Source organism: Canis lupus, chromosome 29, assembly GCF_003254725.2.
Source record: "Canis lupus dingo isolate Sandy chromosome 29, ASM325472v2, whole genome shotgun sequence".
Taxonomy (NCBI): domain Eukaryota; kingdom Metazoa; phylum Chordata; class Mammalia; order Carnivora; family Canidae; genus Canis; species Canis lupus.
Genome location: NC_064271.1, coordinates 26338434 through 26365963, shown reverse-complemented (window position 1 = coordinate 26365963; position 27530 = coordinate 26338434). Strand labels below are relative to the sequence as shown.

Here is a 27530-nt window from a genome sequence, read left to right as displayed (position 1 = left end):
ATATCACCATAGACTGGGAGGTTCTTAATCTGTATCAAAAGGTATGTAGAATGTGGATGGGAGATTTTACGTCTTTAGTTTTACTAACCTATAACTGAAATTTAGCATTTAACCTTTCCTTTAAATACAAATGCAGACAGTGAACCAAAATAACATTCGCTATACCTGTGACTGACTTTGTCACCTATAGAAGTCCCAGATAACTTCCTATTTCAGTTTTTATAGATCTTTCAAAATTACTACTCTGATGTGACAATCAAGTCATCATCACCCTTTTTTTTTTGGTTTTATTTAATAGATTATATATTCTTAGAATGGTATACAGAAAATATAAGGAGGTAGTACAGGGTTCCCAAAAATTCCATTCCCAGTTTCTTCTATTAACATCTAACATTACTATAGTACCTTTGTTACAATTAATGAATCAATAATGCTACATTAATATTAACCGAAATCTGTACAATTTCCTTGAGTTTTACCTAATGTCTTCAATTATTTTCCAGGCTCCCATCCAGCACACTACATTACCTATAGTTGTCATGTCCCCTTAGGCTCCTCTGAGCTGTGGTAGTTTCTCAGATTTTTCTTGTTTTCTGATAACCTTGACAATTTTGAGGAATAGTGGTAAAGTATTTTGTAGCACTCCTCACTATTGTAAACCCTCTGATGCTTTTCTCATGATAAGACCCAGATTATAGTTTATTGGGAGGACAACCACAAGATAAAGTGCCATTTTCATAACATCACATCAGGAGTATGTACAATCAATGTGATTTTCGACTGTGATTTTTTTTTTTTTTTTGACTGTGATGTTGACTTTGATCACCTGACTGAGGTAGTATCTCAGATTTCTCCACTGTAGAGTTACTCCTCCATCCCTTCCATACTGTACTTGTTGGAAGGAAGTCACTATGTGAAGCTCATGCATAAACTCATGTTCAACCTTCTTTAGGGCAGATTATGTACATTAAGTACATAATCTGCTCCCTGCGAGAAGCCTGTTTTTCCCTCTGCCTATGTCTCTGCCTCTCTCTGTTCCTCTCTTGAATAAATAAAATCTTAAAAAAAAAAAAAAGAAGAAGAAGAAGAGAAAAGAAAGCAAGATCTGGGCTATAGGTATGGTGGTTGCCAAGGGGCTATCATTTATTTAGGCTCTAGGAAACAGCAGAGAAATATATATTTTCACTAACCCATTCATGTGTACATAGCTATAAATATTTCTGTATGTAACTATCAGTACTTATACTGAGCTAAATAAGAGTTCATATTAATGTTTTTAAGTCTAATCCATTAATACATAGATCATTCTAGCTTCCTCCCCTTGCTTATCCATAAATTCCTACAGTAACAGTAAGAAATGTGGCTCCAACAATCTTTCATCCATTTGCTTAATTGTTCCATTCCAGTGCACATGCATTGCAAAATAATAATTGTTAACCCATTACCTCAATATCACTATTTTTAATTATATTTTTAGTTAATAGAACCATTGTTACATTTTGTTATTTAGGGAATTTAAATACCTGTGCATTTCTATATCACAAATTTGGTTTCTTAAATATTTTAATAACTGTATTTAAAGATTGCTAATTCTTTTCCTTTGAAATAATATATATTTTATGAATTTAAAAGTATTATTTTTTCCTTCTTCTTTTTACAAAAGATTTATTTACTCATTTAAGAGAGAGAGAACATGGAGAGGAGCAGGGGAGAGGGAGAGAATCTCAAGCAGACTCCCCAAGGAGCATGGAGCCCTACTTGGGGCTTCATCGCAGGACCCTGAGATCACCATCTGAACTCAAATCGAGAGTCAGAGGCTCAAAAAACTGAGCCACTCAGGCTCCCCAAAGTATTATTTTATGAAGAGTTAAATGAACTGTTCCAGAATGTCAAAGGGGATCGTGGTAAAAAGGTTAGGATCCCAACCTAGGATCCCAACAGAAGAGTTTTTTTTTTTGTTTTTTTTTGGTTGTTGTTTTTTTTTTTGAGGATATACTGAAATGATGTGATTTGCCCAGTGCAGGCATTAGGGGGAGCCTGTGCTTGACAAATGGTACCCTTGGCCACTTGGGCAGGCTTCCACCTTCTTTTAAGTTTCTAAGTACCTTGGAAGAGAGAATATGCTAAATCTTGTGGTTAATAATTTATAATTTAGGGGAGCCTGGCTGGCTCAGTCAGTTAAGTATTTGACTTCAGCTCAGATAATCTCAGGGTCCTGGGATGGAGCCTCATGTGGGGCTCTTCGCTCAGCACAGTCTGCTTGTCCTTCTGTCCCTCCCTCCATTTGTGTGTGTGTGTGCAGTCTCTCTCTCTCTCTCTGAAATAAATAAAATCTTTAAAAACATTGTAATTTAAATGCAGGGTTTGCTAGGTATCCGGTGCTAGAGGTGAAAGTCTATATAATGTTAAGGAAAAGGAGGATGGGTAGGTGAAGGGAACCGGAAGACTGAGGTGGCTCTGAAGTCCAGGGGTTTTGTAGTTGAACAGACAGGCTTGGATCCTTTCATTCATGATCTGACTTTGTCTCATTTTTGAAATAAGAAGAACAATGGCTATTATATAGGCTTGTCCTTAAGAGTGAAAATAGATATTTGGTCTTTTCCTTTAATTTGTCTGAAGCAGAGATTAAATGTGGTGACTTGGGACAGTCCTGGAGCATAGTCTGCTGTCCTTCCTGGTATAGTTTCCATTCTACAAAGCCAGACTCACTGGAAGCATAGATAGTTTCTCATGATAATTTAGACTCCTTCATCCATCAAAGTACTCTTGCCAGGTGCTTTTTACTCATGGCAGAGAATCAGTATTGATGGTGCTAGGCAAAAGACAAAAATTAAAAATGTAAAATGGCAGAAATTAACTGTTCAGATACTATAACATGTCAAGAGGCATAAAGGAACTAGAAAGAAAAGGAATAATAAATGAGAAATGTTTTATGTCAACATATAGAGCTTGAATCTGTCTTCTTGAAACTTGACACACACCAGTATGCTAGATAAATTAATGAGTGGAGGCTAGAGTAAGGTGAAGATCATTTTTTTACCCTATGACTTTTCATTGCATGGTCTTTTAAAAAAATAATCTTTTGCTCATGACTTTGCGGTCTGCAAGTCTTCCTTTCAGATATTCTGGAGTTAGAGATCAAATGGCCTAATGATATCATGAGTCTCAGCAAAGGACAATGTGAAACCAGAGCCAAAGGCCCTGTGTGCCTGAAGCTGTCAGCAGTGGAACCAGTCCTTTGGGTTAGGGAGTCCTTCCAGAAGGGGCTCATTTAAATGCAAATACACTGTCAAGGAGTGGTAACCGAGTATAGAGTATCTCATTAGCAGCCATTAACAATTTAGCAGAGATTAGCTTCTCAGATTTATTATGGAGAGGAGTTGTCAGGGTGATTTGGCTCCAGCATCTGTCACCCAATGACTTGCCAGGTCTCCTGCTCTCATCACTCCATAGGAGTCTGCCTAACGCTGGGAATTTGGTTTACTAGGAAAGAATTGGGCATTTAGTATGTGACAGTCAATATTGCTTCACATAATTTTGATTCATACGTAAGGGTAGGAGAATTTCAATAATAATAATAGTGTGTGCGTGTGTGTCTGCGTGAGTGTGTTTGGTGGCTGATCGGTTTGGGTTGACTAATCATGCTCCACAGAAATCTTAAAATTTTATGACAAGTATCTCTTTCAATGAGGTCAGAAAATATATCATGTAAACATGTACAAATGTAATTTAGGGGTAGCAAAGCTGTAGTTATAGTAAAAGTTGCATTCAAATAATTATTGATAGTTTTAGATTTCCTCCATTAATATGAAAACACGGATGCAAGAGTATAAGATAACAATTACATATAAAAAGATTGGTATTAGATAATGTACAGTATCAGCAGATCTAACGGAAAGAAGGGAAAGCGACCACAAACAGAACAGAAACTGTTTCTTTAAACATTGCTACAAATTCACCTTGTTTTTACCAGTAAGGAGTTGACATATAATACCAGATCAACATAATACAGGGAGTATTCTGTAATTGGAACCCTGTATTTAATTGTGAAATGTATATTGGCCTAAGTGAACTGCTTAGTGATGGCATATGATACATTCAATAGTGTGGTGTAAGTAACTCTCAAATAAACCTTTTTTAAAAAATCATTATTATGAAGTCATGAAGTAAAACAATCTACCTACATAGTGCTCTTTAAATTTTTTTTTTTTTTACTTCAAATCTTTTAAAGAATCTGACCAAACTAATAAATCCCTTCTGAGGAAAGTATTCTTTATTTTTTTAGTTTTTAAAAGATTTTATTTATTTATTCAAGAGAGACACACAGAGAGAGGCAGAGCCATAGGCAGAGAGAGAAGCAGGCTCCATGCAGGGAGCTCAGTGTGGGACTCCATCCTGGGACTCCAGGATCATGCCCTGAGCTGAAGGCAGACGCTTAACCGCTGAGCCACCCAGCCATTCCGGAAAGTACTCTTTAATAAAAACTTTCCTATTTTAATGAATGGATTATTAAATAGTATTTATAAAGAATTATGTTTCTATAATTCTTCATTTTTTCATGAAAAAGGAATATTCAGTTCCTCAAATCCAATTTAGGCTAATAAAAAAAATGAAATTTAAATTTGACTTAAATATAGGTTTCTGTGAACTGTGTATGGTCAGCAGGAAGCTGATATTTATTCAGCAGGTATTAATGGAGTGTCCAATACATGCTGTTGTTCTAGGAACTGGAGTTACAGAAGTGAACAAATGAATCTCTTCCTTGTGGATATTATAGTCCAGTGAAAGAAGACCATAAACAGATAAACGTAGCTTTTTAGTTTTGGAAAGAGCCACGAAAAAGCAGTGTAATGATGCAAGGGTAGGGGCAATTATATAGGGTGTCCATGGACATTTGAGCAGAGATTTGGAAGAAGTCTAGGAACAAGCAATAGAAATACAGTTGAACCTTGAACAAAATGAATTTGAGCTGCATGGGTTCACTTATAGGTGTATTTTATAGCACAGCACTACTGTAAATGTATTTTCTCATGGTTTTTTAAATTAATTTTCTTAACATTTTCTCCAGCTTACTTTGTAAGAATAAAATATGTAATACATGTAACATGCAAAATATGTGTTAACCAACTGTTTATGCTATCAGTAAAACTTCCAGTCAACAGTAAGCTATTAGTAGTAGTTAAATTTTGGGGAAGTCAAAAGTTACACTTGATTTTTGAATGCACAGGATGTAGACATCCCTAACTCCACATTGTTCAAGGGTCAACCCTACATTGAAAAATAAGTTTGGCATATGTAGGTAGGTGGGCTTATACTTTATGTGTTCCAGACGAACACATATGTAGGTAGGTGGGCTAGTTTGTTTGTAGTGAATTGCTCAAAGGGGAAAATTGTTAGAAGATGAGGTTAGAAAGTTAGGTGAGTGAAAAATCAGTTAGGACCTTTTGGACAGTGGTCAAGAGAAAGCTTTAAGGGATTAGAAGTTTGTTTTTGGGATATGCTAAATTTGTGATGCCTATCAGATCTTAGGGGAGATGTGAAGTAGACAATGGATATACTAGTCTGAAACACAGGGAGAGAGATGCCATGGCTGTAGCAGAAAATTTGTGAATCATCATAGTATTTAAAGTCTTTAGACCAGATGAAATTACTTTGGAAGTAAACGTAGGCAGAGCATACTTGATGTTGGAGGACTGAGCAATGGGACACTCCAGTATCTAGGAAGATCCAGTTAAGGGTAAAAGAAGTCAACAACAACAACAACAACAACAACAACAACAAAAACAATTGTCCCAGAGGCCAAGTGGAAAGGTATTAGAAAGAAGAGAGTGATTATTAGTTTTACGCTGCTAGTGGATTAAGATGAGAACTTATAATTTAGTATAGGATTTGGCAACATAGAGATCCTTCACAAGAATAGATTCTGTATAATGGAGAGGATAAAAATCAGCAAATGGGAGGAAAGAATTAGAAACATCAAGTAGAACTATCTTTTTTGACTAGTTTGGTATAAAAAAGCAGAGCCACGGGGGCACTAATTAGAGTGGGATATGGAAGCAAAGAAGGTATTTTTCCTTTAAGATGGGAGGTATTACATCTTTGAATGCTGATGGGAACATCTAGTAGAGAACAAATAATTGATATGAGTGGGAGAGAGGGGATACAGTAGAAAAGAAATCCTTAATTAGGTAAGGGGAAAGAGATCCAGCGCAGAGTGGAGGTTTTGGCCTGAGACCAGGGGACATATATTTCTTCTGCCAAGGGAGGGAAGGCAGAGCGTGTGGCTTGGTTGCCCCAACGAGGTTGGTAGACTTGATGTTTGGAGCTTATGGAGATTCTATTCCGATTCCACCTGTATTCTCAGTGAAATAGGAAGCATCTGAGAATTTAGAAAGAGGAGTAGGTGTTGGAGATGTAAGGAAAGAGAAGTTGTGAAACTGTCACATAAGAAATAGGGAAAGGAAATTAATTCATTAGTCAGTTTTCTGGTCCATACTGAGAGTTCACATAGGGTTAGTGATTACGAATTAAATGAGACCAGCTAGCGATTGCTTATTTTTCTTCAGCCATATTTAGCTGCTTGGCATAGGTGCTAAACTGGCATAAGTTTCTATTTTGCAACAGCTGACATTTTGGACAGCTAATCCAACTGAGAATGAGGGCCAAGGGACTTCAGAGGTTACAGGAAGGAGTGATTCTAGTGATGAACCATAGAGTCTAACTGGGGTAAGCAGGGAACTGAGGAATTAGACCTTGAGCACCACACTTGATTTTAACTGTATATTGGATCACAAGAGCTGAAAATCCTGACTGATGGTGGTAAGTTAAGAACAAACATAACTAGAACCCCCATGGTTCACTCTATCATGCAAGAATACACAGTGTGTATTTCAGCTTAATTCCTGACTGTAATTTCTTGACCCTTAAATTAATGACATCATCTAAGGTGAAGTATGCATTTTTGATAAGTCTTTCAGAAATTTTTTAAAAACTTTTTAAATTTTAACAATGTTACGATAGAAATAAGTATAATAAGAGCTTGCAGTGTTTTCTAGTGCTTTCCAAGTTACTCCTGGTTCTGATGTTCAGATGTACTTCCTCTAGCATCAGAAATAAGAACAAAAAGCAAAAATTAAACAGACATCTTATCTTTTAAGAAATATGTAGCCCTGTTTTGTTTTTCTAATCTGGGCCAAATCTCATTACTGACTTCACTTCCACTTTTTCTTCCTCCATTGTTAGCAGTTTATTACTGCTAATTTTCCTCTCACTGTGTATATGAGGCATGTTTGCCCTCTCGTGGATGATTCTGTAACTGTCACCAGGAATTTTCCTTGTTTTTAGAGGGGGAAAAAAAAGACCGAAAATGCAAATATTGTGTTCAATGGGAATTAATTTTAAAGAAATGTCAAGAAATTGAAACAACTAAAAAAAAAAAAAAAGAAAAAAAAAAAAAGAAATTGAAACAACTAGATATTGAATCCTCTTCTATTAGTTTCAAAATCTGTGATTATGTTAAGGACCACACTTGGGGTGCCTGGGTGGCTCAGTCAGTTAAGCATCTGACTGTTTCAGCTCAGATCATGATCTCAGGGTTGTGGGATCAAGCCTCGTTGTGGAGTCTCAGGCAGGGGCTCCGAACTCAACAAGGATCTGCTGGAGATTCTCTCCCTTTGCCCCTCCTGCCTGCTTAGGTATGCTCCTGCTCTCTCCCTCTCTCAAATAAATATTTAAATTAAAAATAAAAAAGAAGACACTTTCACTCAATCTGTAAGATGATGGTCACAGAAGCTAAAATTTTGACATTCTTCTTAAATATGAGAATACAGAATCATGGAAGAAAGCTAGTCTGATCCTTATTTAAATATTAAAATCCTTAATGTTTTAACTGAGAAGGATGAAATGGCTTTTCTTCAATTAATGATTATATAAATAGAAGTAGGAGAAAGCCTGCCATTGATTAATCTTCACTTACTAAATACAAAATAATACAGGTTATGAGAAAGTCCATTCTTAAGACTGTGTGCACAGCTCCTAGAGAGTAAAGAGTATTCAACAAACATTTCTTCTTTTCTTTACCGTTTCATTCATTAAAAAAATAACAAGAAAAAAAACTATTGAATATTTACTATGTGCTTGACATTGTTTCAGATTCTGGGAATAAGATGTACTTTATTTCCTTAAAAGAGTTGCAAGCTGATATAGAGACAAAAATTGCAATAAAGTGTTATAAATTTCATTGCAGAAGTTTGTGCATGATATAAGTGCAAGCAATGTAATTTAAGTTCATTCTAAAAACTTAGTTCACAGAAGTTTCATAGAAGAGAGGCCTGAGCTGTCTTGAGAGGTCCTTAAACAGATGGAGTGTGGGAGCTGAGAGCAAGGGGGCAAAGGCAGTTTAGTTTTAGTAAATGTACATGGACACGATCTTGTGGTTTATTTACCCATGCTTACAGGCCTAAGAAGGACACCTGCAAGTAGCTTCATTATCATCATCATCATCATGTTAATAGTTAATGAATATTTATTGTCAGGTAGTCAAATAAACTTTACATGTAGCACCTACGTATAGCTGGTTTTCTACCACCCACCTATGTGTTCAATATTGTTATTATCTTACACAAATAAAAATGAAGGCTTAGAGAATTTGCTCAAACCTAAGTGTGCACACTTTCAACTGCATTTACTGAGACTCTTCTGTGCTTAACTGGCTCAGGATGATTTGCTCGTATTTAAAATCTCAGATATTGGTTGGCAAGTATAGTAATCTCATAAAAGGTAAAGTGAAGTAATATATTTTGATGTTTATGGTATAGTATGGTGAATGCACTGAAGTGCCAAAAATGAATAATGAAAGTGAGAAATACACTAAAAATAGATCATAAAAATTTGTGTATGTATGTCTAATTGGGAACAAAGATTTTTTTTGTGTTCAATTTCATACATAATAGGATTTCACATTCATATCATCATTAAGCAGTATCAGATGCAGCATTCAGATGTGCATAGATGCACAGAAAGATAATTCACATTGCCTGCACATTACAGATAAGTATCTATTACAATAGTTCTCTAAAAATGAAATAATCCAGAATTTCTCATTGTACTTATCAATTCGTATATATGAGTCATGTTAAATGAAGAATTATTGATTGGAAATTTTATGTTTGAATTTTTTACATGTATCAGTAAACAATTTCTTTCAGCCTTAAAATACCACGTTCAACAAATGGGTTATTATGCTCAAGAAAGTGATCAGTGCAGTCAAGTGTCTAGAATCTAAACACTGTAAGAAGTAACTGAAGGAGTAGAAATAGATCAGATGAGACAAGACCAGGATGCAAAGGTGATGACTCTAATCCGCTATTGGAGTTGTCCTATAAAAAGAACTAGTCTTTTCCATACTGAAGATTTTAGATCAATTAATCAGGTTTAGGTTGATAAAAGGATGAGCAATTTAACAAGTAGAACCTTTCAACTGTAAAAGAGACATTTTACAATTTTGCATTTTAAAATAATGAACTTCCTGTCACTGAAGTGTTTTCGCAGAGATTGAAGCTAAGAAGTTGGAAAAGGAAGATTTTTTAAAAAGATTTTATTTATTTATTCTCGAGAGACCCAGAGAGAGAGAGAGAGAGAGAGAGGCAGAGACACAGGCAGAGGGAGAAGCAGGCTCCATGCAGGGAGCCCAACGTGGGACTCCCGGATCATGCCCTGGGCCCAAGGCAGGCGCTAAACCACTGAGCCACCCAGGTGTCCCAAGAAGAGTTTTTACAATGAGAAAATTCTTTGATTCTATGGTTTACCAACTCCTCCTAAGTTTGTGTAGTTCAAATATTCCACCCATTGTGACACTTAAAATGTATGATGTTTTTAAGTGGCCGTTCAATGTTGTTTCCTGTGCCATACCTTATGAGTGCTAAGTAAGCTTTGTTCTGTGCAAATCTTATCTTCCTCACTGAATTAGCATTATCCCTAAACAGGGAGATTTCTTTCATAAAGAAATTTGAAAGAAGAAATGTCCAAACTGAGTTTTTACAAAATTGTGTTATCAAATTTAGTTTACTAAAAAACTTCAAACATGGAAGCATGAATTCCCATGTACATTTTACCCAGCATCCCCAGATGTTAAGTTTATATTATCAAAGCACAATTATTGAAACCAGAAAGTTTACAATGACACAATACTTTTCAACTAATTTTTAGACTAATATGTGAATATCGTCTATTGTCTATTGTCCTGCAGTCATGTTCATATCCAGGATCCCTTGTTGCATTTATTTGCCATGTCCTTTTATTCTTCAACCTAAGATAGTTCCTGTGTTTCTGCATCTTTATGATCTTGAACTAATGGAGAATCCTAGCCAGTTACTTTGTAAAATGTTTTTCAATTTGGATTTGTTTGATAATTTCTCATGTTTAGACTGAGGTTATGCATTGCTTGATAAGAATACCATAGGATGATGTTATGCCCTTATAAGTGCTCCATTCCAGGAGGTTCAAGAAATTCATATGTCCTGCTACTAACTTTGATACTAACTTTGATGGCTTGGTGATAATGATAACTGCAAAGTTACTATTTTTTGTTTGTAATTATTTGAGATTGCTCAAATATTCTGCCTCTTGTTTTATTTTCCCATACTAATTTTAACATCCAGCAATAATCCCTGACTCCAACAATTACTGTGGTGTTTGACAAACGATCATTTTATGTTCCCATCATTTCTTCTGCATTTAGTTGTTCTAGTTTGACTGACAGGAAGAGCTGTATTGTCTCCTTTATTTATGTATTTATTCAGTTATTTATTTATACATATCAGTATGAACTTATGGATATTTATTTTATTCTATGGGCTAAAATCCATTGCTATCATTCATTATTTTGTTTCTCAAATTTTTCCAGATTTGGTCATTGGTGCTCTGTCAAGCTGTCTCCTATATTTTTTCTACACAGATATATCCCAGCCTTGAGTCAGTCATTTTTCCATAAAGTTCTTGTTCCTTGTATTAAATAATGGTATTTAGAAATCAGCATCTTGGTATGAGGTGTGCTCATTGCTACCCAAATTACCCTATTGCCCTTTGAGTAGGCAGACGTAAAAACATATATACAAATACATACATACACATATGCAAATAAATGCTTATTTTTAAATTTATCTATCTGGGTGTGTACACACACACAAGTTCAAGTTGATGCATGAATTCTACTAATGCTCTGGTTCCAATCCAATACCATAGGACTTATTCCAGCCTCTCTTACCATTTCCTTATTAGTAACTCCTTTCTTTAACAATTAAAAACGCAATGCTCATTAGCCACTATCTATTTTTTGCTCAGTTTGAGAATGCACATAAAATATTTAAAAATCATTAGCCTGTATCCATGTTAAAAATAAACTAAGAAGTTTAATATTGTGTATAGTTAGTTCTGTCTTTAGCCTTGCAGTATATACTGTTTATGTTTAATTATAGTATAATTAAGGTACTATTTTCCAAAGTTACTTAAGTTAGTTCTCTCCTATCTCCTTCAGTGTGATTTTGTTACTCATTTGTAATAAAGTTAGGTTTACTTGTTGCTATTTATGTCCCGTTTGGGGATCCTTTCAAATTCTGATTGATTTTAATTATTTATTTACTTGGGTATGTGAAAAATATTCATAGTTTTAATTGGAACTATACAAAAATACATGCTCACTGTCATCTGCTTCTCATCCCTTCTACTCCATTTCCATTCTTCCTTTCTTTTGGCTCAGTTCCCAGCTGCTTCCTGTAAATGCTAATCGTACTAGTTTCTGGTTTATCCTTTTCTGTATTTCTTTTTGCACAGATGAGTAGATACATGTGCATTTTGTTATAGTCCCTTCTTTCTTACATGAAAACTGTCATACTATACTCTTTTGAACTTTGCCTTTTACGTATGTTGGAGATCACCCTATCAGTCGATAGAGATCTTCATTTTTTTTCTTTTTTATAGCTGCACAATATCCACAGAATGTGAAAAAACATACAGTGCTTTGTGCTCAACTCAGACTTAATGAACCAGAATTTCTAGCAGAAAAAACTGAGAATCCATCTATGTAATAAGTTCTCTAGGTAATTCTTTTCATCGGGTAAGTTTGACAAACACTAGTTGACATCTCTACAATTAAGATGTCTAAAATGAAAACTTCAGTTATTTAATTATTCTTTCTTCCAAACTGTTTCATCTTGCAAATATTTTCTTCCTCAGTGAATGCCACCATGATTCAAATATTCAAATACTAATTCAAAGCAAAAACCTAGGAATAACACTTGATCCCTTACTTTTCTTCAATTTTTGCAGAGCCTTCATCAGTAAGTGCTCTGGAATCTACCTCCAAATGTGTGTGTGTGTGTGTGTGTGTGTGTGTGTGTGTATTTCTCTTCATATTTATTGCCAATTGCCACCATTTTAATCTAAGCCATGTGTCATTTCTCCTTTATTCTACTTAAACATTCTAGTATCCCATGAAAATCTAATCATTTCACTATCTTCTCAAAACCATTAATGGTTTTCACTTACATCTAAAATAAAATAAAATCCTTAGCCTTGTAGATTTTGGTCCCTATCAATCTGATCAACTGTCTTATGTTGAGCTCCTTCACACCGGTATCAATCATTTACCTAGGCATAGGAGGAGATTTTTCATGTAGGGCTTTTGAGTAGGTAGTTTCTTCTTCTTCTTATATTGTTGTTGTCTTCTTCTTCTTCTTCTTCTTCTTCTTCTTCTTCTTCTTCTTCTTCTTCTTCTTCCTTCTTCATCCTCTTAATTTAGCTTTGTTGGCACTTCCTCTTAGAGACCTTTCTGGAAACTTTTCTAAAACAAGCCACTCTCCATCTCTCCCTTTAGTCAGTCTTTATCTAATCGCTTTATTTCCTTCCAAGCAATACTTGTAAATAAAGAAATGTAGATGGACAGGTACTTTTTCTTTTGTATCAGAATTTAGCAAAAGTTGTAAAGAATGGAACCAGTGAGAGCATTATATGGTAAGTTTTCTGAACTCTTCACTAACTTGAGGAAAAAATACTAAAACAAATATTTTGTTTTCATTACATTAAGATGATTTCAAGCTCCTGTTGCCAGATTACCACACATACCAATATTACCTTCTTGTGGAAACCCTCTCCTATAAATGATCTTAAAACTCTGGGTTTTATGCAGCTCAAGGAGGTAACAGTCCCCATCTAAGTGTGACAAGAATGGACTCTGATTAGTTCCTTTCTGTTATTGATTCTTTTTTTTTAAAAAAGATTTTATTTATTTATTCATGAGACAGAGAGAGAGAGAAAGAGAGAGAGAGAGAGAGGCAGAGACATAGGAAGCCTGATGTGGGACTCAATCGTGAGACTCTGGGATCATGCCCTGAGCCAAAGGCAGACGCTCACCCACTGAGCCACCCAGGCATCCCTCTATTATTGATTCTTGATGCCACATTTGGTAGCCATAGACACTTGTCTTACATATCAATTGTATGATGCTGGTCTACTGTTGATTAAGCCTTGTGCACCACATGGAACTTCAGTGTTGCCAATCCCTTATTGATTGATCAAGATCTGTTGGATTCCCAAGCTTGCATTTCTTAGTCTTGATTTCTTCATTTGTTTATTTATTTATTTTTTAAGATTTTATTTATTTATTCATGAAAGACACAGAGAGAGGCAGAGATGTAGGCAGAGGGAGAAGCAGGCTCCTTCCAGGGAGCCTGATGCTGGACTCAATCCCAGGACCCCAGGACCAAAGGCAGATGCTCAACCACTGAGCCACTCAGGTGCCCGTTGATTTTTTCATTTATAAAGTATTCATATTCAGAGTTAATGAAAAAAATTCATATAAATACCTACTTGGGCACTTTATTTATTTTTATTTTTTTAAACATTTTATTTATTTATTCATAGAGACACACAGAGAGAGAGAGGCAGAGACACAGGCAGAGGGAGAAGCAGGCTCCATGCAGGGAGCCTGATGTGGGACTCAATCCCGGATCTCCGGGATCGCACCCTGGGCTGGAGGCAGCACTAAACCCGCTGAGCCACCAGGGCTGCCCTAGTTGGGCACTTTAAAAAGCTACCAGTTAACATTAATTGGTATTATAATTACATTTTAATGTTAATAAGGCCATTATTTCACTTTAATTGCTTAACACAAATATGTGCCTTATATTCACCATAATGAATAACAACCTATTAGTAAAGATGTCAAATGACTCACCAAAACAGTTTTGTTTATTGTCTGTCATTGAACCCTAAGACTTTTTAATGTACTAAGGGATCAAAATTTTATACTATTTAGGAACCAATGTCATAGCTGTTCTATTTTATAATTAAAGATGAATTGTTTTCATTTACCTCCCAATGTACAATTTTTGAATGGCCTGGAATGAGACAAATTATCCTTTGGGCTGAAAAAAAGGATAAAGAGGCTCAAAGCAGATGAAAGAAGGAAGCCAAAGAAGAATAGGGAAAGCAGGATTAGTTCCTCTTTCAAAAGAGGGGCAAAATACTAGAACTTTCTATAGGGAAATTGAAGTACACCTTTCTTTCTGAGATTTGAAAGGAAGAGATGCCCTACATTTAAGTATCTAGAGTATATCTTCCATTTAAAAATGAAGCTAGCTAATCATCTGTTGAGGAAGAAGAGAGTAAAATAGCCTGTGAACAAGTCCTTTTTGTGGTATTAAATGAAACTAATTATAATGAATCTCACATATCTAATGAGTTTAAAATTCCCCTTGGAGAAACTGGTCTGCCCTTTATAAAGAAGAGCGAAGAGTCCAATTGCATATAGTAGGACAGTTTTACTAACTGCCTAAATCACGCTTATTTAAAGCTTCTGTTCAAAGTCTGTTATAATTTTTATTATATATGTAATTATATAAATGTAATTATATAAATATATATAATGCTAACAAGAAATTTTAGCTACAGTTCTTTGATTAGTCTCCTTGTAGTAACATATTTCCCTTTCATTTCCAAATACAGAGTAATGATAGTTATTTTTAATTGAAGTGAAAAAATTGATTGTGACTATCACAATACCTTGAGGCACTTAAGGAAATTAGAAAATAAGAATTTAGGATCATGGTTGTTCATTGACTTTCTTCATAAAGTCATTAACATTATTTATTACTAAAACTCTTATTTTCTAATTATTGACTGGGTTCCTGTGATATTTAAATAGATTATATTAATGATTTTATAATTGTAAGAATTAGAAGTTGATGCTTTTTCCCCATTATTAGCAAATATTTATTCAAAAAATATTGTAGGGCAGCCTGGGTGTCTCAGCGGTTTAGTGCCGTCTTCTACCCAGGGTATGACCCGGAAGACCCGGGATCGAATCCCCTGTCCAGTTCCCTGCATGGAGCCTGCTTCTCCCTCTGCCTGTGTCTCTGTCCCCCCCTCTGTCTCTCATGATTAAATAAATAAAATCTTAAAAAATATAAATAAATAAAAAATATTGTACTAAACAATAGTGTTATTTTAAATATATGGGACTTTAAAAATTATATTTTGAGTGAATAATGCCTTTAGTTTTGAGGAGTGGCCTACTTTTTACTAATCTTGTTAGTCAGTGCTGTTTGTTCCAAATAAATCATCTTTATTATGCTAAAAAGCAAGCACTCATTTTTCTATTTTTATGGAGACTGTGTGGAAAGTTCCTGTGGGATTGATGGGCACTCTCTAAAAAACTAGTTGCCTAGGGACCTACTTTCATAAAAAAACATTTCCCATCATTGTCACTCATGGTCATCTTCCTGCTACACCCAACAGTCAGTCTTCAGAACTCATTTTAATCAACCTGTTCAGAGCATTTGACACAATCAATCTCTTCCTCTTTGAGCACTGGCTACCTATGGCTTCAGTGCTACCACCCTCTTCAACCTCACTAATCATTTCGTCTGGATCTTCTGTGTCAGACATTCCTCCTCTTCCAGATATTAGACCTCTTTTTTTCTTTTATTATATAGGGGCCCTGCTCAATGTAACCCATGCAGCGTCCTGGAGAGTCAGTGAGATTTGCTATGCTGGGTGCAAATTATTGGGAAAAACTAATGCTTCCTGTACTTTGAAGGGCATCCATGGGCTGACCTAACCTATATTTCATATATGGAAGAAGATGCTCAGAATGCTATCATTTTGCTGTTCCTTGCTACTTTCAGTATATTTTTCAAAAGAGAGGTGAACTCAGGCTAGAGTTAGCCAACCTGCAAATGGAGATAAAAGGGGATGTTACTATTTACCTGTAGCCTGTAATCTAAACTGATTGAGGATATAAGTTAGGACCATGCAAAGTAGAAATATCCAACTGTTTCTTTACCTGGGACGGCAGAAGCAGTTACAAGACATGGCTGTGATGTCTTCAAAAGGAGATTTGACTGTGACCTCAAGTCTTTTGTAAGCATCTTCCTTTAAAAGTTAAGGCAAGACAGTGGGAAACAGTCCAGCAGCAAAAATTAGATTAAGGACAATATATTTCAATCTGTATAGTCACTTCCTATATACTGCCCCACTTCCTCTCTCCTTCACTTCTGGTTCTAGCCACAGCTATAGGGAAAAGTCCTATTTGGCATTAATTTTTTTAAAGATTTTATTTATTTATTCATGAGACAGACAGACACACACACACACACACACAGATAGAGAAAGAGAGAGAGAGGCAGAGACACAGGCAGAGGGAGAAGCAGGCTCCATGCAGGGAGCCTACTGTTGGACTCGATCCTGGAACTCCAGGATCATGCCCTGGGCCGAAGGCAGGTGCTAAACCGTTGAGCCACCCAAGGATCCTCCATTTTTATTTATTTATTTATTTATTTATTTATTTATTTATTTATTTATTTATTTAAGGTTTTAATATAGGCATTAATCCTATGCCTGACAGTAGTCTACCTCAGAGTATCGTACTGGGTATTTCTCTTTTTTCTGCTCCAGGGCTTTTCTAAGTCTTTGGCATGGGACATAGTGGCACCCCTCAGTACTCATAACTCAGGGAAATTGGGGTGATCCTCAGCTAATGGGGGATATGAGCCAGTGGCTGAAAGCTCTTTCATGTCTCCTCAACCAAAAAATTTTGAGAATCATTTCTTAAGTCTCTTTAGAAAGTCACACATAAAACCAATCATCTGCCATGCCCGTACTGAAACCACTTTCCTTCCTTCCCTATTCAATATCCAGAGCCTCCTGTCTGTTCTCTGCCAACACACTCCCAAATAAACTTCTTGTACAAAAGAAAAATCTTGGCTCTGTGTTAGATATGAGAGAGACCTTGGCTAAAACACCAGCTAAACCCACACTTGAATAGGGCCTTCAGAGAGTGTAAGTTCAGATAGAGTGCAATGAGCACAATACAGAGGTCAGTTGGTGCAATATTAGAACCTTGAAAAGTTTGGCTAGATGAGAATTTTGGCTGTGGTAACCTACACCTGGGGCTGATTGGAAACAAACCTCAATTCTACCAAGTTTTTGAGGGACTTGTTTTGCAAAGAACCCACAAGCCTGACTTGAAATAATGTCTGGTCCCTAACTTGCACCAGCAGGAAATGGACTGTAAAAGTCTGAAAGGATACCATTCTCTTTAAAGTCCATGTCAAATATAACTATGGAGGATTATGGACAAAGAATTCTTGGCAGAGAACAAAACCAGCAGCTACCAGGTTGGCTAAGGAAGGAATTTATCTTACCTACGGAAAAGAGCATGTTTGCTATTGCTGCCCAGCAGGATGTAAAAATTGCTATGGAACTTTTCCAAGCTCTTATTATATATTATTTAATTTGGAAGGAGATAATTTTAGTTTATAGATTACTGGTCCGTGAGAAACTACATTTGCAGTTTGTGGAGAGGATTGAATTACTAAGGGATCCTGGAACCATTACTAAATACACTAATAATTGTGCTTGTCCCTCTGGAAGATGGTGAAAATGTTCTTTTTTTGTAGAAAGAAGGATGCATATTGATATTTGAATGGCCAAATGGGCAGATTGGCTGAGACTTACAGGTTTCAGATTGTATCTATTTTCTTCTTATACCTCAATAGAATTCCTAATTTTTACCTACTTGCAGAAATAATCAGAATAAAGATATTTTCTATTGCCAGTCCTCTTAGTTAGATGTGTCCATGTGCCTATGGTCTGGCCAACAGTGCAGAAGCAGAAGTGCAGTTCTGGTATTTCTTTTAAGTGAAGATCCTATTCTTTCCTCTATACTTCTTCCATCCTGGTGCAATATGGGTATGAAAGAGGAAGAGTCATTGGATTGTGAGGAACCGAGCACATCCTAAGCATAGTGGAGTAAAAAACTGAACTAGACTCTGTTTTATACAAGACCAGAGCCACTGCACTAGTCTCAATCTGTCTTTATCTACATGCTTAAGTGAGAGACAAAACAAGTCTATCTTTAGAAACATTATGTTTGGTCGGCTATAAGCAGCCTAATTTACTAACATAGCTTAAGACTTAGATGTGACAGGGCTATAGGATGTGGGTTTTCTTTTTTTTTTATTTTTTAATTTATTTTTTATTGGTGTTCAATTTACTAACATACAGAATAACCCCCAGTGCCCGTCACCCATTCACTCCCACCCCCCGCCCTCCTCCCCTTCTACCACCCCTAGTTCGTTTCCCAGGGTTTTCTGGGGAAGAGATCTTCACTCCTAAAAGATTCCCCCCCACACACCTCCCTGTGAACATTGTCATACCTGGATTGATGCCTGGTGCTGTTGTCACCTTGCTCCAGCCTAAGTATGTAGTCATCATTGAAGTTGGCTCTATCAGTCTGAGTCTAGTCAGGAAAATGGAACTGAGTTCTCAAACAGAGAAGGATTTAATGCAGGAAATTAGTTACAAAGCCTTTAAAAGTCCTGGAGTAGCAAAGAGCAAGGCAGGAGGAACAAATGGTAGAAAAGAATGCTCCTCTCACACTTTGGCTGAAGTCCTTGTCCCTACATGTGCCATCCCTTTTGCTGAAGGCAGTACTAGTGCCACAGAGCAGTAATGTAAGAGCCTGTACTACTGACCATATACTACATAAAACTTGAAATTTTCTGCATTGGTCTTCTCTCTTCTAATGCCACTCACTGAGGTTGCTACATCAAAAAGTGTCACCAGAAGAAACAAAACAGTTTCTTTCTCTTTCCATTTTACAATCTCTCACTAGTTTGCACTGACATGTATACCTTGGAAATGTAGTTTGACGCATCGAGCCCCTTGTGACATAGAGGAGAGTACTGAGGTAGGAATGGAGCTGACAGTCATCAGACAATGACTAGCTGAGTGTCAGAGTGACAAATGGAAAGAACTACATAGTTTGATCACATTGTTAACCCAGTATGTCAATTGAATCAGAAGTCTGCCATATTTCTGAATTTCCCCTTAAGTAAAAGAAATAGTTTCCTTATAACCTCAGATAGTTTGAATTGAGGTTTCTATAATTTGTGGCTAAAGTTATGGTAAATTTCATGTATAGAAGTATATTAAAATATATGAGATTATGTTGCCTCCATAATTTTTCCAAGTTTTCTGCTGATATTTTGCATTTTCCATACCATTAAAATTATTTATACTGTTTTATTACATTTTAAGGAGCTTTATTTATTTTAAAGATTTTATTTATTTATTTGAGGACAAGTGGGGAGCAGAGGGGCAGAGCGAGAGGGAAAAGCAGACTCCTCGTTGAGTAAGGAGACCAAAGCAGGACTTGACACAGGACTCCATCCCAGAACGCAGGATCATGACCTGAGTCCAAGTCAGATGCTAAACTGATTAAGCCACCCAGGTGCCCTATGCACTGCATATTTTAATCACCAGTCTTTTAAGTTTGGGATGCTTATAACCATGGATGTAAATGATGCTAAAACAACTTTATTGTTCTACCCAAGGGATGTTTATCAACATGACCTGATGGATTTAAATTCATGTTTATTCAATTTCTTATCATTAATTTTTTTCCTTTGGCATTAGGCAGACTGTACATGATTATATTTGTGCAAGGTTAAATTTACGTGAGTTTTGTTTATATTATTATTTATATTATCATACTGGGGGTTTATATTATAATTTATATTACAAGATTTTTTTCTCGTATTGACTTGCTTTTTCACAAGCACTAAAGCATTTTCCTATTCAATATAAAATTATTAAAAGAAAATAAAAGTTATGGAGTACCTGATGGGCTCAGTCAGTAGAGCATGTGACTCTTGATCTCTGGGTTGTAAGTTCAAGCCCCACACTAGGTGTAGAGGTTACTTAAAATAAAATCTGAACCAAAAAAAAAAAAAAAAAAAAAAAAAAGAAGGGGCACCTGGGTGGCTCAATCTGGGAAGCATCTGCTTTTGACTCAAGTCATAATCCTAAGGTTCTTGGATCAAGTCCTAGTTTGGGCTCCCTGCTCTGCAGGAAGCTTGCTTCTCCTTCTCATTTTGCCCCTATCTTGTGCTCTCTCTCTCACTATCTTTATCTTTGTCTCAAATAAATAAATAAAATCTTAAAAAAAAGAAAATAAAAATTACAGTATTATAATAGACAAACTTTACCATCTTTTATCTATCTTTATTGTGCTATTTCAAAATATGCTTATTTGTATAAATATATGTTTGATTTAATTGTGAATGTTTAGATATATTTTATTTCCACCTATTCTAATGGGCTGCCATCATATTATTTAGGTGGATAAAACTTACCTTAAAACCATTGAAAATAACTTTAAATTTTAACTTAATGGAGCTTATTTTTCCTTGTCAAATCAAAATATGGATTTTAGAGAACAACCTTTGCTTTACATTTAAAAACATGTCAATAAAGCAGAAAAGCTTACATACATTTGTCAATGAATCTTTTACAGGACACATAATTTATGTCCTGAGCAATAAGGGAACTCATTACTGTCTTGATAAATACATGATAAAATGTCTTGTTTATTGTTCCTCTGATGAATTCACTGGACCAACAAAGATAAAAGTACAACAAACAATTAAATAAATCTTAGTTGAATCAAAAGAAAGCAGGGCTCAAAATTTTTATCAAACTTTTATTATGTCCTTTAATTGTCAGTAGTTTCATTGTAATTTGAATACTTCTTGATCTTGTAAAATAGGTCTGCAAAATTTTATTGCCTTTTTATTAATGAGTCTTTCAAAGACACACAAAGAAAGGTAATATACCCACAAAGAGTAAGATATTTATTTAGTAATAGAATGATTTTGCTAATATTGGTTTTTCTCAAATATACTATGGTTTATAGATATGCTGCATTCAATGGTTAGGCCACTAGTTTTTTCAGAAGGAACAGTTAACGTGTATATATTTCACAAATATATAGAAAATATATTTCTAGGATTAAAGAAGGAAAAACAATGGAAAGAATAAAGGAGGGCCACCTGGGTAGCTCAGTGGTTGAGCATCTGCCTTCAGCTCGGGTCATGATCCCAGGGTCCTGGGATCGAGTCCCATATGGGGGTCCCTGCAGGGAGTCTGCTTCTCCCTCTGCCTATGTCTCTGCCTCTCTCTCTGCATCTCTCTTGAATAAATAAACAAAATATTTAAAAAATAGAATAAAGGAGACATAGCACTGAATTTTCTTTTAATTTACATTTCAAATTTTAGTATGCAGATATTATAATCTGTTAGAAAAATTATATTTGTAAATTTATTATAAATGCCATTTTTTTGGAGAAAATTGGGGGCAGCCCAGGTGGCTCAGTGGTTTAGCTCAGCCCAGGGTGTGATCCTGGAGACCCGGGATCGAGTCCCACATTAGGCTCCCTGCATAGAGCCTGCTTCTCCCTCTGCCTGTGTCTGTTCCTCTCTCTCTCTCTCTCTGTATGTGTCTCATGAATAAATAAATAAAATCTTAAAAAAAAAAGAAAATTTGGTCAAGCACAATGTTGGAAATATATGGAAAATTATTTTGATTACAGTTGTCTACAACATTATTTCAAAATGAATACCTGGCTATTAATTTCTAACCCGTTATGGGCTCGAACTCACCACCCTGAGATCAAGAATCTCATAGTCCACACACTGAGCCAGGCAGGCATCCCTAGATACTAATGTAGTTTTTAAAAAGTAAGAATAATATTGAACTTTGCAATATTGCTTTCACTGTCTTGACTACTCTAAGACTTTATTATTGTTGAGGTTCTCAGAAACCTAGATATCTTCTAGCATATTTTATTTAGCTGTCAACCTCCATTGAGTAGGCAGTTCTTTCATTATGCTTTTTATAATTTTTCAAGTATTTACAAGTGGTGATTAATTTGATTGATCTAAGGGATGCCCAGGTAGCTGGTAGAACATTATTTCTAGGTATGTCTGTTGACAATGTTTCTAGAAGCTTATCATTTAAATCAGTAGCCTGAGTAAAAAAGTGGTCTTATCACTGTGGGCAGCCATAATCCAATTCATTAAGGGCCTGAATAGGACAAAAAGGCAGAGGAAGTATACAAATGTACTCTGCTTAAACTGGGACATCCGTCTTCTCCAGGCCTCCTGGCCTGTTCCTGATTCTCAGGTCTTTGGACTCAGGATGGGACTAATACCATTGGCACTCCTGGTTCTCAGGCCTTTGGGTTTGGATTGGAATTACAATACTGGCTTTCCTAGGCCTCCAGTTTGTAGCAGACAGCAGATTGTGGAACCTCTCAGTCTTCACAATATCATAATCATGTGAGTCATGATTTACATACATTTATATTTATATTACATATATTTATATTATTTATATTATACACCTATCTAGCTGTACATACCAATATCTTATTGGTTCTGTTCCTCTGGAGAATTTTGACTAATACAGATTTTGTTATGAAGAGTGGTTCTAGAAGAATGGAATTTTAAGGATGAATTTTCTGAATTGGTTCTGGAGTTTTTGGAATTGGCTTATTTCTAATCTGATTAGATTTAAAGATCTAATCAGACTCCATTATAACTAATAATTCCATTTCCAGAAGTAAAGAGCACCGATAATCCATGGCTTAAACTATTTAGAGATATGCAAAATAACTGCATGGATTACTAGTGATCCACCACTTTGAGAAACAAGGAACTAAGTAAGTAACTCCATATTATTACTTCTGAGCATTGTGGAAAACTAAGAAAAATAGTGACATTGGTTGTTCCTAAAGCCTCTGGAAAAGTTCGTTATTCAAATTCCCAATTTAAGCCACAGCGATGACCTAAGAGCTTCCTTGTGTACTCAGAGGCAGAGTCTTATCTTTTGTTATCACAGGACTGACTTTGCTGAAAACCAGATGCAGAATCTCATCTTGTGATTGGCTCAATTACAATGCAACCTGAGCTTCTACTTCTAGAGTGCCTACTGTTAAAGTGAGGGCATTGATTGGGGGAATATGGTATCTATAAATGGTGTTGAAGATATGTGGGAGGACTGTGATGAAGCTGGGGACATTGAATCCTAAATTATGATGGGTAGTCTTTGCCTGTGGAAGAGGTCTCCCCATCCCCAGTAGCAGGGGACTTTTCTATTTGAGGGGATTAATTCTGCATTGCCTGAGGAAACAGTAATATCCTCCCTTGAGGCAGTTGCCATGCAAAATAATGCTGATTCTCTTCAGGATCTACCCATACCATCCTTTTATGCTTTTAGGTCTGTAACTAATATTAAAAAAGAAAGAAAAAGAAAAAAAGGGCCCAAAATGGAATCACTTGCTTCTCGGATGGCAAACCAAGACTTTATTGTAGGAATGTGACCTTTAACCAGTTTGAAATTTCCTGATCAAATTAGTAAAATAATCTGCATAATAGCATCCTTTTTTTCCAAAGGAAGGTGACCTGACCTGAAATAATCCTGTCTTTTTCTTTTTAAGACTTCATCTATTTATTCATGACAGACACACAGAGAGAGGCAAAGACATAGGAAGAGGGAGAAGCAGGCTCCTCACAGGGAGCCTGATGCAGGACTCAATCCACAGACCCAGGGATCACACCCTGAGCCAAAGGCAGATGCTCAACCACTGAGCCACCCAGGCATCCCGTCTTTTTTTTTTTTTTTTAAAGATTTTATTTATTTATTTATTCATGAGAGAGACACAGAGAGAGAGAGAGAGAGAGAGAGAGACAGAGAGACAGAGAGGCAGAGACACAGGCAGAGGGAGAAGCAGGCTCCATGCGGGGAGCCCGATGTGGGACTCGATCCTGGGACTCCAGGATCACGCCCTGGGTCGAAGGCAGCACTAAACCGCTGAGCCACCCAGGGATCTCCTTTTTCTTTCTTCCTTCCTTCCTTTCTTTCTTTCTTTCTTTCTTTCTTTCTTTCTTTCTTTCTTTCTTTCTTTCTTTCTTTCTTTCTTCTTTTCTTTCTTTCTTTCTTTCTTCTTTCTTTCTTTTTCTTTTCTTTTCCTTTTCTTTTCTTTTCTTTTCTTTTCTTTTCTTTTCTTTTCTTTTCTTTTCTTTTCTTTCTTTTCTTTTCTTTTTTTAATGTCTTTTCTTTTTCTAATAACATTTTCCTCCTCCCCATTTCTGCCTATAGAAGCCTTCCATTTTGTACAGCTCCGTGGAGGTCCCCTCAACTTTCTCAGTGGGATGCTGCCCCATGAATTATCTAGAGCCAATTAGATCTTTAAATTTACTCAGCTGAATTTTGTTTTTTAACACTAGAATCAAGTCCCAACAGGTTCCTAAAAGTGAGGTATGAAGTGTGACTCATGAGGAGGTGAGCTACACTCCAAAAAACCTACTTGAGTTTTCTAATTTATATAAGCATAAATCTGGGGAACGTGTGGAAATGAGTGTAAGGGTGGGGCTATGTCTGTATTGTTTACCGTTTAATTGCCAGTACCTAGTACTGTCTCCAGCACAGAGGAGATACTGAATAAGAATTCTGAAATAATTGAGTGGTTGCTAAAATAAAATCCATTTTTCTTGTTGACATTTTTCGTATAGATGGGTAGAAAGATTTAGAGATAGATAGAGATAATATTAAGAAAGGAGGAAGCAGTGGGGCTTTCTTATTTGCTTGCCCAGATGTGGGGAATAAAGGAAAAAGAGTGGTACATTTTGAAAGTTGTCAACAATCCAACGTAAAAAATTGAGTCAGGCTTTTTATTACCAGTATTTATTTTTATGATAATTATTTTACTATCCATTTCTCTCACTTGACCTATAGTATACAAGGGCAAATACCACTTCTCTGTTTATATCTGAATACCAAGCATTGATTGTGGTATTTAACATAGATTAAGTTCTCAATAATGTTTAGTAAATGAATAAAATACATGATTAAAACAGCTATTTACTAGTCAGAGGTATGCACATTTGAATGGCTAAAATGGCTCTATAGCAATTTTATAGGAGTTCTTTCAAGAGTGATTAGTAAGATAATTATATGGCAATGAAGCTTTTTATTATTAAAGAGGAATCTGTTGTGAGTGCATGAAAAACCTAAGGACAGGCCAAGAAGTACACACACACACAAACATTGATTGTTTGTAAAAGAGGTTTTCTTGAAGCTTAGAGACATAAAATGTACTGATGTGGAAATCAAGAGACTTGAGGTTTGATTTCTTTTCTATCACTAATTATTTGGCAGAATTAAGCAAGTCACTTAATTTCTTGGTTACTGTTTATTTACTTATGAAACGAAAGAGCTGAAATTAATGATTTCTTAAGTGTGTTGAAATTCTCAATTCCTATGAGTTTGTCTGACTCTTAGTTTTTACCCTTACTCATATTGGAAGAAGTAGAATGACCTTGAACAGTTGAGGGTCAGTAAAAACGTTTTTACTGCATTCAGGTGTAAGTGGTTCTTATCACTGATCCATATTAGGGCTGCCTCATGTGGCAGAGAGGCTGTGATGTTTATGAATTTATCTTGTCTGGGCAGATTTACTAGTGTGTATTTTATTGATTTTTCCATTTGGTAAACCTGCTAAACCAGGTTATTGCCTACTCAGAATTGGATAAACTAAAAAAAAAAAAAAGAAAAAAAAAGAAAAACCCCAGAACAAAACATTCCAGGTTGAAAATAGAGTCTAAAAGGAATATGAAGTTAGAATGAATAAGCCAAAATTTCATGGAAAAGAGACAAAAAGCAAGACATCACTTCAAAATTCTTGTCACATTTTAAAAAATCTTTTAAGGGACACCTGGGTGGCTCAGCAGTTGAGCATCTGCCTTTGGCTCAGGGCATGATCCCGCAGTCCTGGGATTGAGTCTCACATTGGGCTCCCTGCAGGGAGCCTGGTTCTCCCTCTGCCTATGTCTCTGCCTCTCTCTCTGTGTCTCTCATGAATAAATAAATAAAAATCTTTAAAAAAATAAAAAAGCTTTTGAAATGGAAAAATATCTTCATATATTTACACACATACACATGCATACAGACATACAAGTTATAAAGTACAGATCAATGTGACTTCACAGAATATTATCAGGACTCTAGAAATTTCTGTTGTGTCTCTTTATAATAACTTACCTTTAAAGTGTAAGTAATGTCCTTGTTGAAGATCAAGGACATTATTGTGTCCTTGTGTTGAAGGTGTTGAAGATCAATTTACCCTGTTAACATAGCTTTAAATTATTAATTTCTCTAAAAATAATGGCATAGTCAGCAGGTCCCAACACAACTTTTCATTTTCTGAAGAGGGAATCATAGAGAGCAAAATAGAATGTCTCCTGTCAAGCAGGAGCCTGTGTCAGGCAGCTGTCTGTGTCAAGCAATGATGCAAGCAGTTGAGGTACTGCAGCTAGGAGATATCGTCAGGACCAGCTGGCATCCCAGAACTGATAACAAACAGAACCAGAGGAGGTGTGTGAGGGCCCAACACCGATTAAATCCCTTTAAAAAGGAGAGGATTTTTGCAGCAAACTGTCAGACTCTTCAGACATGACCCCTCTATGTCTGACCACTTAAAAAAGGCAGCAGCCACGGAAGGCTCTGACTGATTTCTGAACAGAATTGAGATCCTTCACTGCTTGAATGTAATAAGCAATAAGTACCAAGAGCTGACCCAGACTGGACTGAGGCCTTATCTCAACTGCACGCCCACAGACTGACTTCACTTTTGGTTCCGTAACTCCTACGCCCTCTGCTATCTTGCTGTTGTGTGGCTTGTCTTATGTTCTGCTCTGTGTGCTGTGTAAGAAGCCAAGTTTAATCATATGGTGAAATGTCACTGACTTTGGAATCCTGAACCTGCTTCATAATTGTGATTAACTTTGCTTTATTTGAACAAAGCTAACATTGTCAAAAGATACAACTTGTGTGTAAGCCTTCATAGTGTGCTTATGACATGAATCTACTTCCCAGATTTACCTTATTGAGTTTGTGTTTTATTATATTTCTCATCCACATAATCCTACAATGTGATTTGTGCTAATTTCACTACTACATTCCCCACTCACATCTGTAGCAGAGTGATGGTTATATAATTTTATAATCAATAAGAACATGGCAAATTTCCAGGCCCTGCTTCCTGATATGAGTACCAAAAACTATCCTATCTTTCCCATCTTATATGGGACTAGAGTGACTAGAATAGAGTACTTAAATTTTCTTGTGTTCA

The 27530-nt window shown here is 36.1% G+C and overlaps 1 long non-coding RNA gene across 1 annotated transcript; it reads right to left on the bottom strand.

Annotated features, from left to right (window-relative positions):
* Positions 1 to 264: 264 nt before the first annotated feature.
* LOC125752115 (uncharacterized) lies at positions 265 to 26725 on the bottom strand. Its single transcript, XR_007407207.1, has 3 exons — positions 26441 to 26725; positions 18714 to 18821; positions 265 to 2812 (listed from the first exon to the last, which is right to left on the bottom strand). It is a non-coding gene; the product is annotated as an uncharacterized LOC125752115 (long non-coding RNA).
* Positions 26726 to 27530: the final 805 nt, after the last annotated feature.